The following is a 12,258-nucleotide window of genomic DNA, read 5'->3' as shown; positions in this document are numbered from 1 at the left end:
GGGCAAACATCTCAATCGCACCTTCTGCTACATACATTGTCCTAATATATGATAAGTTTCATAAAGCAGAGTCACAACACACATGTGCTGGTAATAAATTTGTTACAGTGGGCAAACAATGGAAGGGCTGAGGCCCGACCAGACATTGTAACTCCAGCATCTCTATGTTAAAAAGCATTTCTAGGCAATATCTAGCCTCTGAAAAAAATATGCAAGATCCACCGATAAATCTGGCAAAAGTCCCTAACATTTTGTGCATACTTGTGCTCTCACCTGAATGTAGCGCCACCTTGTAGCTGTCGAAGGAAACTGCTGCTCACAAAATGTTTTATCAGAAGGCAAGTTGAGAGGAATCCAAGAGTCAGATGTCCATGGAAAGAACCACTCACTGAAGCAGGAATGTTGGAGGCTTCATATTCGCATAGTTTCCTGTCCAACGTCCACAACGCTCCCAAACGCTCAAAAGCCTCACACCGGGCAAGCCCTCACCGGGTATATCTCTGGCTCCAAGGTAAAGCCAAATCCTGAGCATGCTAGTGCTAGGATCACAGAGCGAGAGAGAGATGGTTCAAGAGCTACTGTCTTGATAAAGGCCTGAAACGGCTAGTGCCTAAGAGTGTCTGACTTTCAGTTATGACTGATTGTGAGAGGGGAAGATGAAGTTTTTCTGCACCCAGCATGCCTTGGGATATACTTATGCAAATGAGGTGAGAGCCAGACCAATCCCATGCTACTCTGCCTAATGCTCCTTATCTGCATAAAAAGAACACTTTCACAAGGGAGCAGAGTGGCGCAGCGGAAGCGTGCTGGGCCCATAACCCAGAGGTCGATGGATCGAAACCATCCTCTGCTAATTTTGCTTGATTTTACTTCCAAGGACCAAGCTGTCATTTCCACGCTACCAGCAAGGAAAAGCGCAAGCTTGTGCCAGCTATGTGAGAAAAGACTTCTCAACTATCTGTGTCTGCTGAAATACAAGAGAGGGATCGTCAAAGGCTCCACACTGTACTTTGAAAGTAAAGGCACACAATAATAAGCATGAATGACTGGTGGGACCTTCAAACACTTTTATGTGGAGGCTTTGAATTTCATTCTTCCCTTTTTTGTTCTGCTCTTATCTATCTCCTGGGCATTTCATGGAATGTTCTCTATTTCTCTTCCCTGCTTTGCTTCCCATGCTGCCTCTATGTGTTCATATCTATTATTTGTATTGCTGCTTTCCATTCTTCTCTTCTGCACAGCTTTGTCCTTGGTTTCAATCCCAGTTCCTTACCCTCTACAAAAACTTTCTATTGCTTTTCATGTTGGTATCTAAACCAAATGCACCATTGAAGCTGGTGCATGATAGTCATTGAACTCAGGGTCCTAATGTTTAGAACCGAGAGCGCAAAGATCAGAGGGCGTTGGTGGTATAGTGGTGAGCATAGCTGCCTTCCAAGCAGTTGACCCGGGTTCGATTCCCGGCCAACGCAGTACAAATACTTATATATTCTGCAAGCAGGATATATTTTAAAGCAACATTTCACAAAATGGTAATATAATTAAGAGGTTAATCAGCCATTATATAAAAAATAAACAAATATGTAGGCAAGCATTTCGATCGCCCCTTCTGCTATATTCATTGTCCTAATATATGATAAGTTTCATAAAGCAGAGTCACCACTCACATGTACTGGTAAAAAAATATGTTACAGTGGGCAGACAATGAAAGGGCTGAGGCCCAACCAGACATTTTAACTCCAGCATCTCTATGTTAAAAAGCATTTCCTAGGCAATATTTAGCCTCTGAAAAAATATGCAAGATCCAGCAATAAATCTGGCAAAAGTCCCCAACATTTTGTGCATACTTGTGCCCTCACCTGAATGTAGCACCACCTTGTAGCCGTCGGAGGTAACTGCAGCTCACAAAATGTTTCATCAGAGGGCAAGTTTAGAGGAATCCAAAAGGCAGATGTCCATGGAAAGAGCCTCCGACTGCAGCAGGAAGTTTGGATGCTTCAAATTTGCATAGCTTCCAGTCCAACGTCCTCTCATGTACCGAACGCTCCCAAACGCTCTAAAGCCTTATACCGGCAAGCCCTCACCGGGTAGATCTCTGGCTCCCAGGAAAAGCCAAATACTGAGCATGCAAGCACTAGGATCACAGAGAGAGAGAGAGACAGAGAGCGTCGGAGAGCTGTTGTCTTGTTAAAGGCCTGAAACGGCTAGTGCCTAAGAGGGTCTGGACTTTCAGTTGTGACTGATTGTGAGAGGGGAAGATAAAGATTTTCTGCACCCAGCATGCCTTGCGATATACTTAGGCAAATGAGGTGAGAGCCCGACCAATCCCACGTCACTTCTCTGAATGCCTCCTCATCTGCATAAAGAGAACACTTTCACAAAGGAGCAGAGTGGCGCAGCGGAAGCGTGCTGGGCCCATAACCCAGAGGTCGATGTATCGAAACCATCCTCTGCTAATTTTGCTTGATTTTCCTTCCAAGGACCAAGCTGTCATTTCCACATAGCCAGAAAGGAAAAGTGCAAGCTTGTGCCAGCTATGTGAGAAAAGACTTCTCAACTATTCGTGTCTGTGTAATACAAGAGTGATCGTGAAAGGTACAACCCTGTACTTTGAAAGTAAAGACACACAATTATAACCATAAATGACTGACTGGTGGGAGCTTCACACAACTTTCTGGGCATGCTTTGAATTTCATTCTTCCCTTTTTGTTCTGCTCTTATATATCTCCTGGGCATTTCATGGAATGTTCTCTTTCTCTTCCCTGCTTTGCTTCCCATGCTGCCTATATATGCTCATTTCTACTATTTGTACTGTTGCTTTTCATTTCTTCTCTTCTGCACAACTTTGTCCTTGGTTTCAATCCCCAGTTCCTTACCCTCTGCAAAAAACGTTCTACTGCTTCTCATGTTGGTATCTAAACCAAATGCACCATTGAAGCTGGTGCAAGATAGTCATTGATTTCTGCAACGTAATATTTAGAACCGAGAGCTAACACATCAGAGGGCGTTGGTGGTATAGTGGTGAGCATAGCTGCTTCCTAAGCAGTTGACCCGGGTTTGATTCCCGGCCAACGCACTGAAAATACTTATATATTCTGCAAGCAGGATATATTGTAATGCAACATGTCACAAAATGGAAATTTCACGAACAGATTAATCAGCCATATATAAAAAAATAAACAAATACGTGGGCAAACATCTCAATCGCACCTTCTGCTACATACATTGTCCTAATATATGATAAGTTTCATAAAGCAGAGTCACAACACACATGTGCTGGTAATAAATTTGTTACAGTGGGCAAACAATGGAAGGGCTGAGGCCCGACCAGACATTGTAACTCCAGCATCTCTATGTTAAAAAGCATTTCTAGGCAATATCTAGCCTCTGAAAAAATATGCAAGATCCACCGATAAATCTGGCAAAAGTCCCTAACATTTTGTGCATACTTGTGCTCTCACCTGAATGTAGCGCCACCTTGTAGCTGTCGAAGGAAACTGCTGCTCACAAAATGTTTTATCAGAAGGCAAGTTGAGAGGAATCCAAGAGTCAGATGTCCATGGAAAGAACCACTCACTGAAGCAGGAATGTTGGAGGCTTCATATTCGCATAGTTTCCTGTCCAACGTCCACTCACGTCCCGAACGCTCCCAAACGCTCAAAAGCCTCACACCGGGCAAGCCCTCACCGGGTATATCTCTGGCTCCAAGGTAAAGCCAAATCCTGAGCATGCTAGTGCTAGGATCACAGAGCGAGAGAGAGATGGTTCAAGAGCTACTGTCTTGATAAAGGCCTGAAACGGCTAGTGCCTAAGAGTGTCTGACTTTCAGTTATGACTGATTGTGAGAGGGGAAGATGAAGTTTTTCTGCACCCAGCATGCCTTGGGATATACTTATGCAAATGAGGTGAGAGCCAGACCAATCCCATGCTACTCTGCCTAATGCTCCTTATCTGCATAAAAAGAACACTTTCACAACGGAGCAGAGTGGCGCAGCGGAAGCGTGCTGGGCCCATAACCCAGATGTCGATGGATCGAAACCATCCTCTGCTAATTTTGCTTGATTTTACTTCCAAGGACCAAGCTGTCATTTCCACGCTACCAGCAAGGAAAAGCGCAAGCTTGTGCCAGCTATGTGAGAAAAGACTTCTCAACTATCTGTGTCTGCTGAAATACAAGAGAGGGATCGTCAAAAGCTCCACACTGTACTTTGAAAGTAAAGGCACACAATAATAAGCATGAATGACTGGTGGGACCTTCAAACACTTTTATGTGGAGGCTTTGAATTTCATTCTTCCCTTTTTTGTTCTGCTCTTATCTATCTCCTGGGCATTTCATGGAATGTTCTCTATTTCTCTTCCCTGCTTTGCTTCCCATGCTGCCTCTATGTGTTCATATCTATTATTTGTATTGCTGCTTTCCATTCTTCTCTTCTGCACAGCTTTGTCCTTGGTTTCAATCCCAGTTCCTTACCCTCTACAAAAACTTTCTATTGCTTTTCATGTTGGTATCTAAACCAAATGCACCATTGAAGCTGGTGCATGATAGTCATTGAACTCAGGGTCCTAATGTTTAGAACCGAGAGCACAAAGATCAGAGGGCGTTGGTGGTATAGTGGTGAGCATAGCTGCCTTCCAAGCAGTTGACCCGGGTTCGATTCCCGGCCAACGCAGTACAAATACTTATATATTCTGCAAGCAGGATATATTTTAAAGCAACATTTCACAAAATGGTAATATAATTAAGAGGTTAATCAGCCATTATATAAAAAATAAACAAATATGTAGGCAAGCATTTCGATCGCCCCTTCTGCTATATTCATTGTCCTAATATATGATAAGTTTCATAAAGCAGAGTCACCACTCACATGTACTGGTAAAAAAATATGTTACAGTGGGCAGACAATGAAAGGGCTGAGGCCCGACCAGACATTTTAACTCCAGCATCTCTATGTTAAAAAGCATTTCCGAGGCAATATTTAGCCTCTGAAAAAAATATGCAAGGTCCAGCAATAAATCTGGCAAAAGTCCCCAACATTTTGTGCATACTTGTGCCCTCACCTGAATGTAGCACCACCTTGTAGCCGTCGGAGGTAACTGCAGCTCACAAAATGTTTCATCAGAGGGCAAGTTTAGAGGAATCCAAAAGGCAGATGTCCATGGAAAGAGCCTCCGACTGCAGCAGGAAGTTTGGATGCTTCAAATTTGCATAGCTTCCAGTCCAACGTCCTCTCATGTACCGAACGCTCCCAAACGCTCTAAAGCCTTATACCGGCAAGCCCTCACCGGGTAGATCTCTGGCTCCCAGGAAAAGCCAAATACTGAGCATGCAAGCACTAGGATCACAGAGAGAGAGAGAGACAGAGAGCGTCGGAGAGCTGTTGTCTTGTTAAAGGCCTGAAACGGCTAGTGCCTAAGAGGGTCTGGACTTTCAGTTGTGACTGATTGTGAGAGGGGAAGATAAAGATTTTCTGCACCCAGCATGCCTTGCGATATACTTAGGCAAATGAGGTGAGAGCCCGACCAATCCCACGTCACTTCTCTGAATGCCTCCTCATCTGCATAAAGAGAACACTTTCACAAAGGAGCAGAGTGGCGCAGCGGAAGCGTGCTGGGCCCATAACCCAGAGGTCGATGGATCGAAACCATCCTCTGCTAATTTTGCTTGATTTTCCTTCCAAGGACCAAGCTGTCATTTCCACATAGCCAGAAAGGAAAAGTGCAAGCTTGTGCCAGCTATGTGAGAAAAGACTTCTCAACTATTCGTGTCTGTGTAATACAAGAGTGATCGTGAAAGGTACAACCCTGTACTTTGAAAGTAAAGACACACAATTATAACCATAAATGACTGACTGGTGGGAGCTTCACACAACTTTCTGGGCATGCTTTGAATTTCATTCTTCCCTTTTTGTTCTGCTCTTATCTATCTCCTGGGCATTTCATGGAATGTTCTCTTTCTCTTCCCTGCTTTGCTTCCCATGCTGCCTATATATGCTCATTTCTACTATTTGTACTGTTGCTTTTCATTTCTTCTCTTCTGCACAACTTTGTCCTTGGTTTCAATCCCCAGTTCCTTACCCTCTGCAAAAAACGTTCTACTGCTTCTCATGTTGGTATCTAAACCAAATGCACCATTGAAGCTGGTGCAAGATAGTCATTGATTTCTGCAACGTAATATTTAGAACCGAGAGCTAACACATCAGAGGGCGTTGGTGGTATAGTGGTGAGCATAGCTGCTTCCCAAGCAGTTGACCCGGGTTCGATTCCCGGCCAACGCACTGAAAATACTTATATATTCTGCAAGCAGGATATATTGTAATGCAACATGTCACAAAATGGAAATTTCACGAACAGATTAATCAGCCATATATAAAAAAATAAACAAATACGTGGGCAAACATCTCAATCGCACCTTCTGCTACATACATTGTCCTAATATATGATAAGTTTCATAAAGCAGAGTCACAACACACATGTGCTGGTAATAAATTTGTTACAGTGGGCAAACAATGGAAGGGCTGAGGCCCGACCAGACATTGTAACTCCAGCATCTCTATGTTAAAAAGCATTTCTAGGCAATATCTAGCCTCTGAAAAAATATGCAAGATCCACCGATAAATCTGGCAAAAGTCCCTAACATTTTGTGCATACTTGTGCTCTCACCTGAATGTAGCGCCACCTTGTAGCTGTCGAAGGAAACTGCTGCTCACAAAATGTTTTATCAGAAGGCAAGTTGAGAGGAATCCAAGAGTCAGATGTCCATGGAAAGAACCACTCACTGAAGCAGGAATGTTGGAGGCTTCATATTCGCATAGTTTCCTGTCCAACGTCCACTCACGTCCCGAACGCTCCCAAACGCTCAAAAGCCTCACACCGGGCAAGCCCTCACCGGGTATATCTCTGGCTCCAAGGTAAAGCCAAATCCTGAGCATGCTAGTGCTAGGATCACAGAGCGAGAGAGAGATGGTTCAAGAGCTACTGTCTTGATAAAGGCCTGAAACGGCTAGTGCCTAAGAGTGTCTGACTTTCAGTTATGACTGATTGTGAGAGGGGAAGATGAAGTTTTTCTGCACCCAGCATGCCTTGGGATATACTTATGCAAATGAGGTGAGAGCCAGACCAATCCCATGCTACTCTGCCTAATGCTCCTTATCTGCATAAAAAGAACACTTTCACAACGGAGCAGAGTGGCGCAGCGGAAGCGTGCTGGGCCCATAACCCAGAGGTCGATGGATCGAAACCATCCTCTGCTAATTTTGCTTGATTTTACTTCCAAGGACCAAGCTGTCATTTCCACGCTACCAGCAAGGAAAAGCGCAAGCTTGTGCCAGCTATGTGAGAAAAGACTTCTCAACTATCTGTGTCTGCTGAAATACAAGAGAGGGATCGTCAAAAGCTCCACACTGTACTTTGAAAGTAAAGGCACACAATAATAAGCATGAATGACTGGTGGGACCTTCAAACACTTTTATGTGGAGGCTTTGAATTTCATTCTTCCCTTTTTTGTTCTGCTCTTATCTATCTCCTGGGCATTTCATGGAATGTTCTCTATTTCTCTTCCCTGCTTTGCTTCCCATGCTGCCTCTATGTGTTCATATCTATTATTTGTATTGCTGCTTTCCATTCTTCTCTTCTGCACAGCTTTGTCCTTGGTTTCAATCCCAGTTCCTTACCCTCTACAAAAACTTTCTATTGCTTTTCATGTTGGTATCTAAACCAAATGCACCATTGAAGCTGGTGCATGATAGTCATTGAACTCAGGGTCCTAATGTTTAGAACCGAGAGCACAAAGATCAGAGGGTGTTGGTGGTATAGTGGTGAGCATAGCTGCCTTCCAAGCAGTTGACCCGGGTTCGATTCCCGGCCAACGCAGTACAAATACTTATATATTCTGCAAGCAGGATATATTTTAAAGCAACATTTCACAAAATGGTAATATAATTAAGAGGTTAATCAGCCATTATATAAAAAATAAACAAATATGTAGGCAAGCATTTCGATCGCCCCTTCTGCTATATTCATTGTCCTAATATATGATAAGTTTCATAAAGCAGAGTCACCACTCACATGTACTGGTAAAAAAATATGTTACAGTGGGCAGACAATGAAAGGGCTGAGGCCCGACCAGACATTTTAACTCCAGCATCTCTATGTTAAAAAGCATTTCCGAGGCAATATTTAGCCTCTGAAAAAAATATGCAAGGTCCAGCAATAAATCTGGCAAAAGTCCCCAACATTTTGTGCATACTTGTGCCCTCACCTGAATGTAGCACCACCTTGTAGCCGTCGGAGGTAACTGCAGCTCACAAAATGTTTCATCAGAGGGCAAGTTTAGAGGAATCCAAAAGGCAGATGTCCATGGAAAGAGCCTCCGACTGCAGCAGGAAGTTTGGATGCTTCAAATTTGCATAGCTTCCAGTCCAACGTCCTCTCATGTACCGAACGCTCCCAAACGCTCTAAAGCCTTATACCGGCAAGCCCTCACCGGGTAGATCTCTGGCTCCCAGGAAAAGCCAAATACTGAGCATGCAAGCACTAGGATCACAGAGAGAGAGAGAGACAGAGAGCGTCGGAGAGCTGTTGTCTTGTTAAAGGCCTGAAACGGCTAGTGCCTAAGAGGGTCTGGACTTTCAGTTGTGACTGATTGTGAGAGGGGAAGATAAAGATTTTCTGCACCCAGCATGCCTTGCGATATACTTAGGCAAATGAGGTGAGAGCCCGACCAATCCCACGTCACTTCTCTGAATGCCTCCTCATCTGCATAAAGAGAACACTTTCACAAAGGAGCAGAGTGGCGCAGCGGAAGCGTGCTGGGCCCATAACCCAGAGGTCGATGGATCGAAACCATCCTCTGCTAATTTTGCTTGATTTTCCTTCCAAGGACCAAGCTGTCATTTCCACATAGCCAGAAAGGAAAAGTGCAAGCTTGTGCCAGCTATGTGAGAAAAGACTTCTCAACTATTCGTGTCTGTGTAATACAAGAGTGATCGTGAAAGGTACAACCCTGTACTTTGAAAGTAAAGACACACAATTATAACCATAAATGACTGACTGGTGGGAGCTTCACACAACTTTCTGGGCATGCTTTGAATTTCATTCTTCCCTTTTTGTTCTGCTCTTATCTATCTCCTGGGCATTTCATGGAATGTTCTCTTTCTCTTCCCTGCTTTGCTTCCCATGCTGCCTATATATGCTCATTTCTACTATTTGTACTGTTGCTTTTCATTTCTTCTCTTCTGCACAACTTTGTCCTTGGTTTCAATCCCCAGTTCCTTACCCTCTGCAAAAAACGTTCTACTGCTTCTCATGTTGGTATCTAAACCAAATGCACCATTGAAGCTGGTGCAAGATAGTCATTGATTTCTGCAACGTAATATTTAGAACCGAGAGCTAACACATCAGAGGGCGTTGGTGGTATAGTGGTGAGCATAGCTGCTTCCCAAGCAGTTGACCCGGGTTCGATTCCCGGCCAACGCACTGAAAATACTTATATATTCTGCAAGCAGGATATATTGTAATGCAACATGTCACAAAATGGAAATTTCACGAACAGATTAATCAGCCATATATAAAAAAATAAACAAATACGTGGGCAAACATCTCAATCGCACCTTCTGCTACATACATTGTCCTAATATATGATAAGTTTCATAAAGCAGAGTCACAACACACATGTGCTGGTAATAAATTTGTTACAGTGGGCAAACAATGGAAGGGCTGAGGCCCGACCAGACATTGTAACTCCAGCATCTCTATGTTAAAAAGCATTTCTAGGCAATATCTAGCCTCTGAAAAAATATGCAAGATCCACCGATAAATCTGGCAAAAGTCCCTAACATTTTGTGCATACTTGTGCTCTCACCTGAATGTAGCGCCACCTTGTAGCTGTCGAAGGAAACTGCTGCTCACAAAATGTTTTATCAGAAGGCAAGTTGAGAGGAATCCAAGAGTCAGATGTCCATGGAAAGAACCACTCACTGAAGCAGGAATGTTGGAGGCTTCATATTCGCATAGTTTCCTGTCCAACGTCCACAACGCTCCCAAACGCTCAAAAGCCTCACACCGGGCAAGCCCTCACCGGGTATATCTCTGGCTCCAAGGTAAAGCCAAATCCTGAGCATGCTAGTGCTAGGATCACAGAGCGAGAGAGAGATGGTTCAAGAGCTACTGTCTTGATAAAGGCCTGAAACGGCTAGTGCCTAAGAGTGTCTGACTTTCAGTTATGACTGATTGTGAGAGGGGAAGATGAAGTTTTTCTGCACCCAGCATGCCTTGGGATATACTTATGCAAATGAGGTGAGAGCCAGACCAATCCCATGCTACTCTGCCTAATGCTCCTTATCTGCATAAAAAGAACACTTTCACAACGGAGCAGAGTGGCGCAGCGGAAGCGTGCTGGGCCCATAACCCAGAGGTCGATGGATCGAAACCATCCTCTGCTAATTTTGCTTGATTTTACTTCCAAGGACCAAGCTGTCATTTCCACGCTACCAGCAAGGAAAAGCGCAAGCTTGTGCCAGCTATGTGAGAAAAGACTTCTCAACTATCTGTGTCTGCTGAAATACAAGAGAGGGATCGTCAAAAGCTCCACACTGTACTTTGAAAGTAAAGGCACACAATAATAAGCATGAATGACTGGTGGGACCTTCAAACACTTTTATGTGGAGGCTTTGAATTTCATTCTTCCCTTTTTTGTTCTGCTCTTATCTATCTCCTGGGCATTTCATGGAATGTTCTCTATTTCTCTTCCCTGCTTTGCTTCCCATGCTGCCTCTATGTGTTCATATCTATTATTTGTATTGCTGCTTTCCATTCTTCTCTTCTGCACAGCTTTGTCCTTGGTTTCAATCCCAGTTCCTTACCCTCTACAAAAACTTTCTATTGCTTTTCATGTTGGTATCTAAACCAAATGCACCATTGAAGCTGGTGCATGATAGTCATTGAACTCAGGGTCCTAATGTTTAGAACCGAGAGCACAAAGATCAGAGGGCGTTGGTGGTATAGTGGTGAGCATAGCTGCCTTCCAAGCAGTTGACCCGGGTTCGATTCCCGGCCAACGCAGTACAAATACTTATATATTCTGCAAGCAGGATATATTTTAAAGCAACATTTCACAAAATGGTAATATAATTAAGAGGTTAATCAGCCATTATATAAAAAATAAACAAATATGTAGGCAAGCATTTCGATCGCCCCTTCTGCTATATTCATTGTCCTAATATATGATAAGTTTCATAAAGCAGAGTCACCACTCACATGTACTGGTAAAAAAATATGTTACAGTGGGCAGACAATGAAAGGGCTGAGGCCCGACCAGACATTTTAACTCCAGCATCTCTATGTTAAAAAGCATTTCCGAGGCAATATTTAGCCTCTGAAAAAAATATGCAAGGTCCAGCAATAAATCTGGCAAAAGTCCCCAACATTTTGTGCATACTTGTGCCCTCACCTGAATGTAGCACCACCTTGTAGCCGTCGGAGGTAACTGCAGCTCACAAAATGTTTCATCAGAGGGCAAGTTTAGAGGAATCCAAAAGGCAGATGTCCATGGAAAGAGCCTCCGACTGCAGCAGGAAGTTTGGATGCTTCAAATTTGCATAGCTTCCAGTCCAACGTCCTCTCATGTACCGAACGCTCCCAAACGCTCTAAAGCCTTATACCGGCAAGCCCTCACCGGGTAGATCTCTGGCTCCCAGGAAAAGCCAAATACTGAGCATGCAAGCACTAGGATCACAGAGAGAGAGAGAGACAGAGAGCGTCGGAGAGCTGTTGTCTTGTTAAAGGCCTGAAACGGCTAGTGCCTAAGAGGGTCTGGACTTTCAGTTGTGACTGATTGTGAGAGGGGAAGATAAAGATTTTCTGCACCCAGCATGCCTTGCGATATACTTAGGCAAATGAGGTGAGAGCCCGACCAATCCCACGTCACTTCTCTGAATGCCTCCTCATCTGCATAAAGAGAACACTTTCACAAAGGAGCAGAGTGGCGCAGCGGAAGCGTGCTGGGCCCATAACCCAGAGGTCGATGGATCGAAACCATCCTCTGCTAATTTTGCTTGATTTTCCTTCCAAGGACCAAGCTGTCATTTCCACATAGCCAGAAAGGAAAAGTGCAAGCTTGTGCCAGCTATGTGAGAAAAGACTTCTCAACTATTCGTGTCTGTGTAATACAAGAGTGATCGTGAAAGGTACAACCCTGTACTTTGAAAGTAAAGACACACAATTATAACCATAAATGACTGACTGGTGGGAGCTTCACACAAC

General features: G+C 43.9%; 6 non-coding genes across 6 annotated transcripts; all 6 read left to right on the top strand.

Moving 5' to 3' along the window:
- The first annotated feature begins 1,400 nt into the window (after positions 1-1,400).
- On the top strand, positions 1,401-1,472 carry TRNAG-UCC (transfer RNA glycine (anticodon UCC)). The gene has a single exon. It is a non-coding gene; the product is annotated as a tRNA-Gly (tRNA).
- Positions 1,473-3,004: 1,532 nt separating this feature from the next.
- Positions 3,005-3,076, top strand: TRNAR-CCU (transfer RNA arginine (anticodon CCU)). Its single transcript has one exon. It is a non-coding gene; the product is annotated as a tRNA-Arg (tRNA).
- Positions 3,077-4,598: 1,522 nt separating this feature from the next.
- TRNAG-UCC (transfer RNA glycine (anticodon UCC)) lies at positions 4,599-4,670 on the top strand. The gene has a single exon. It is a non-coding gene; the product is annotated as a tRNA-Gly (tRNA).
- A 1,533-nt stretch (positions 4,671-6,203) lies between these two features.
- TRNAG-CCC (transfer RNA glycine (anticodon CCC)) lies at positions 6,204-6,275 on the top strand. Its single transcript has one exon. It is a non-coding gene; the product is annotated as a tRNA-Gly (tRNA).
- Positions 6,276-9,402: 3,127 nt separating this feature from the next.
- Positions 9,403-9,474, top strand: TRNAG-CCC (transfer RNA glycine (anticodon CCC)). Its single transcript has one exon. It is a non-coding gene; the product is annotated as a tRNA-Gly (tRNA).
- A 1,512-nt stretch (positions 9,475-10,986) lies between these two features.
- Positions 10,987-11,058, top strand: TRNAG-UCC (transfer RNA glycine (anticodon UCC)). The gene has a single exon. It is a non-coding gene; the product is annotated as a tRNA-Gly (tRNA).
- The last annotated feature ends 1,200 nt before the right edge of the window (positions 11,059-12,258 follow it).

The sequence above is a fragment of the Lissotriton vulgaris genome, chromosome 9, assembly GCF_964263255.1.
Source record: "Lissotriton vulgaris chromosome 9, aLisVul1.2, whole genome shotgun sequence".
Taxonomy (NCBI): Eukaryota; Metazoa; Chordata; class Amphibia; order Caudata; family Salamandridae; genus Lissotriton; species Lissotriton vulgaris.
Note: the sequence above shows the minus strand (reverse complement) of the source record. Positions and strands in the feature narration are given on the sequence as shown.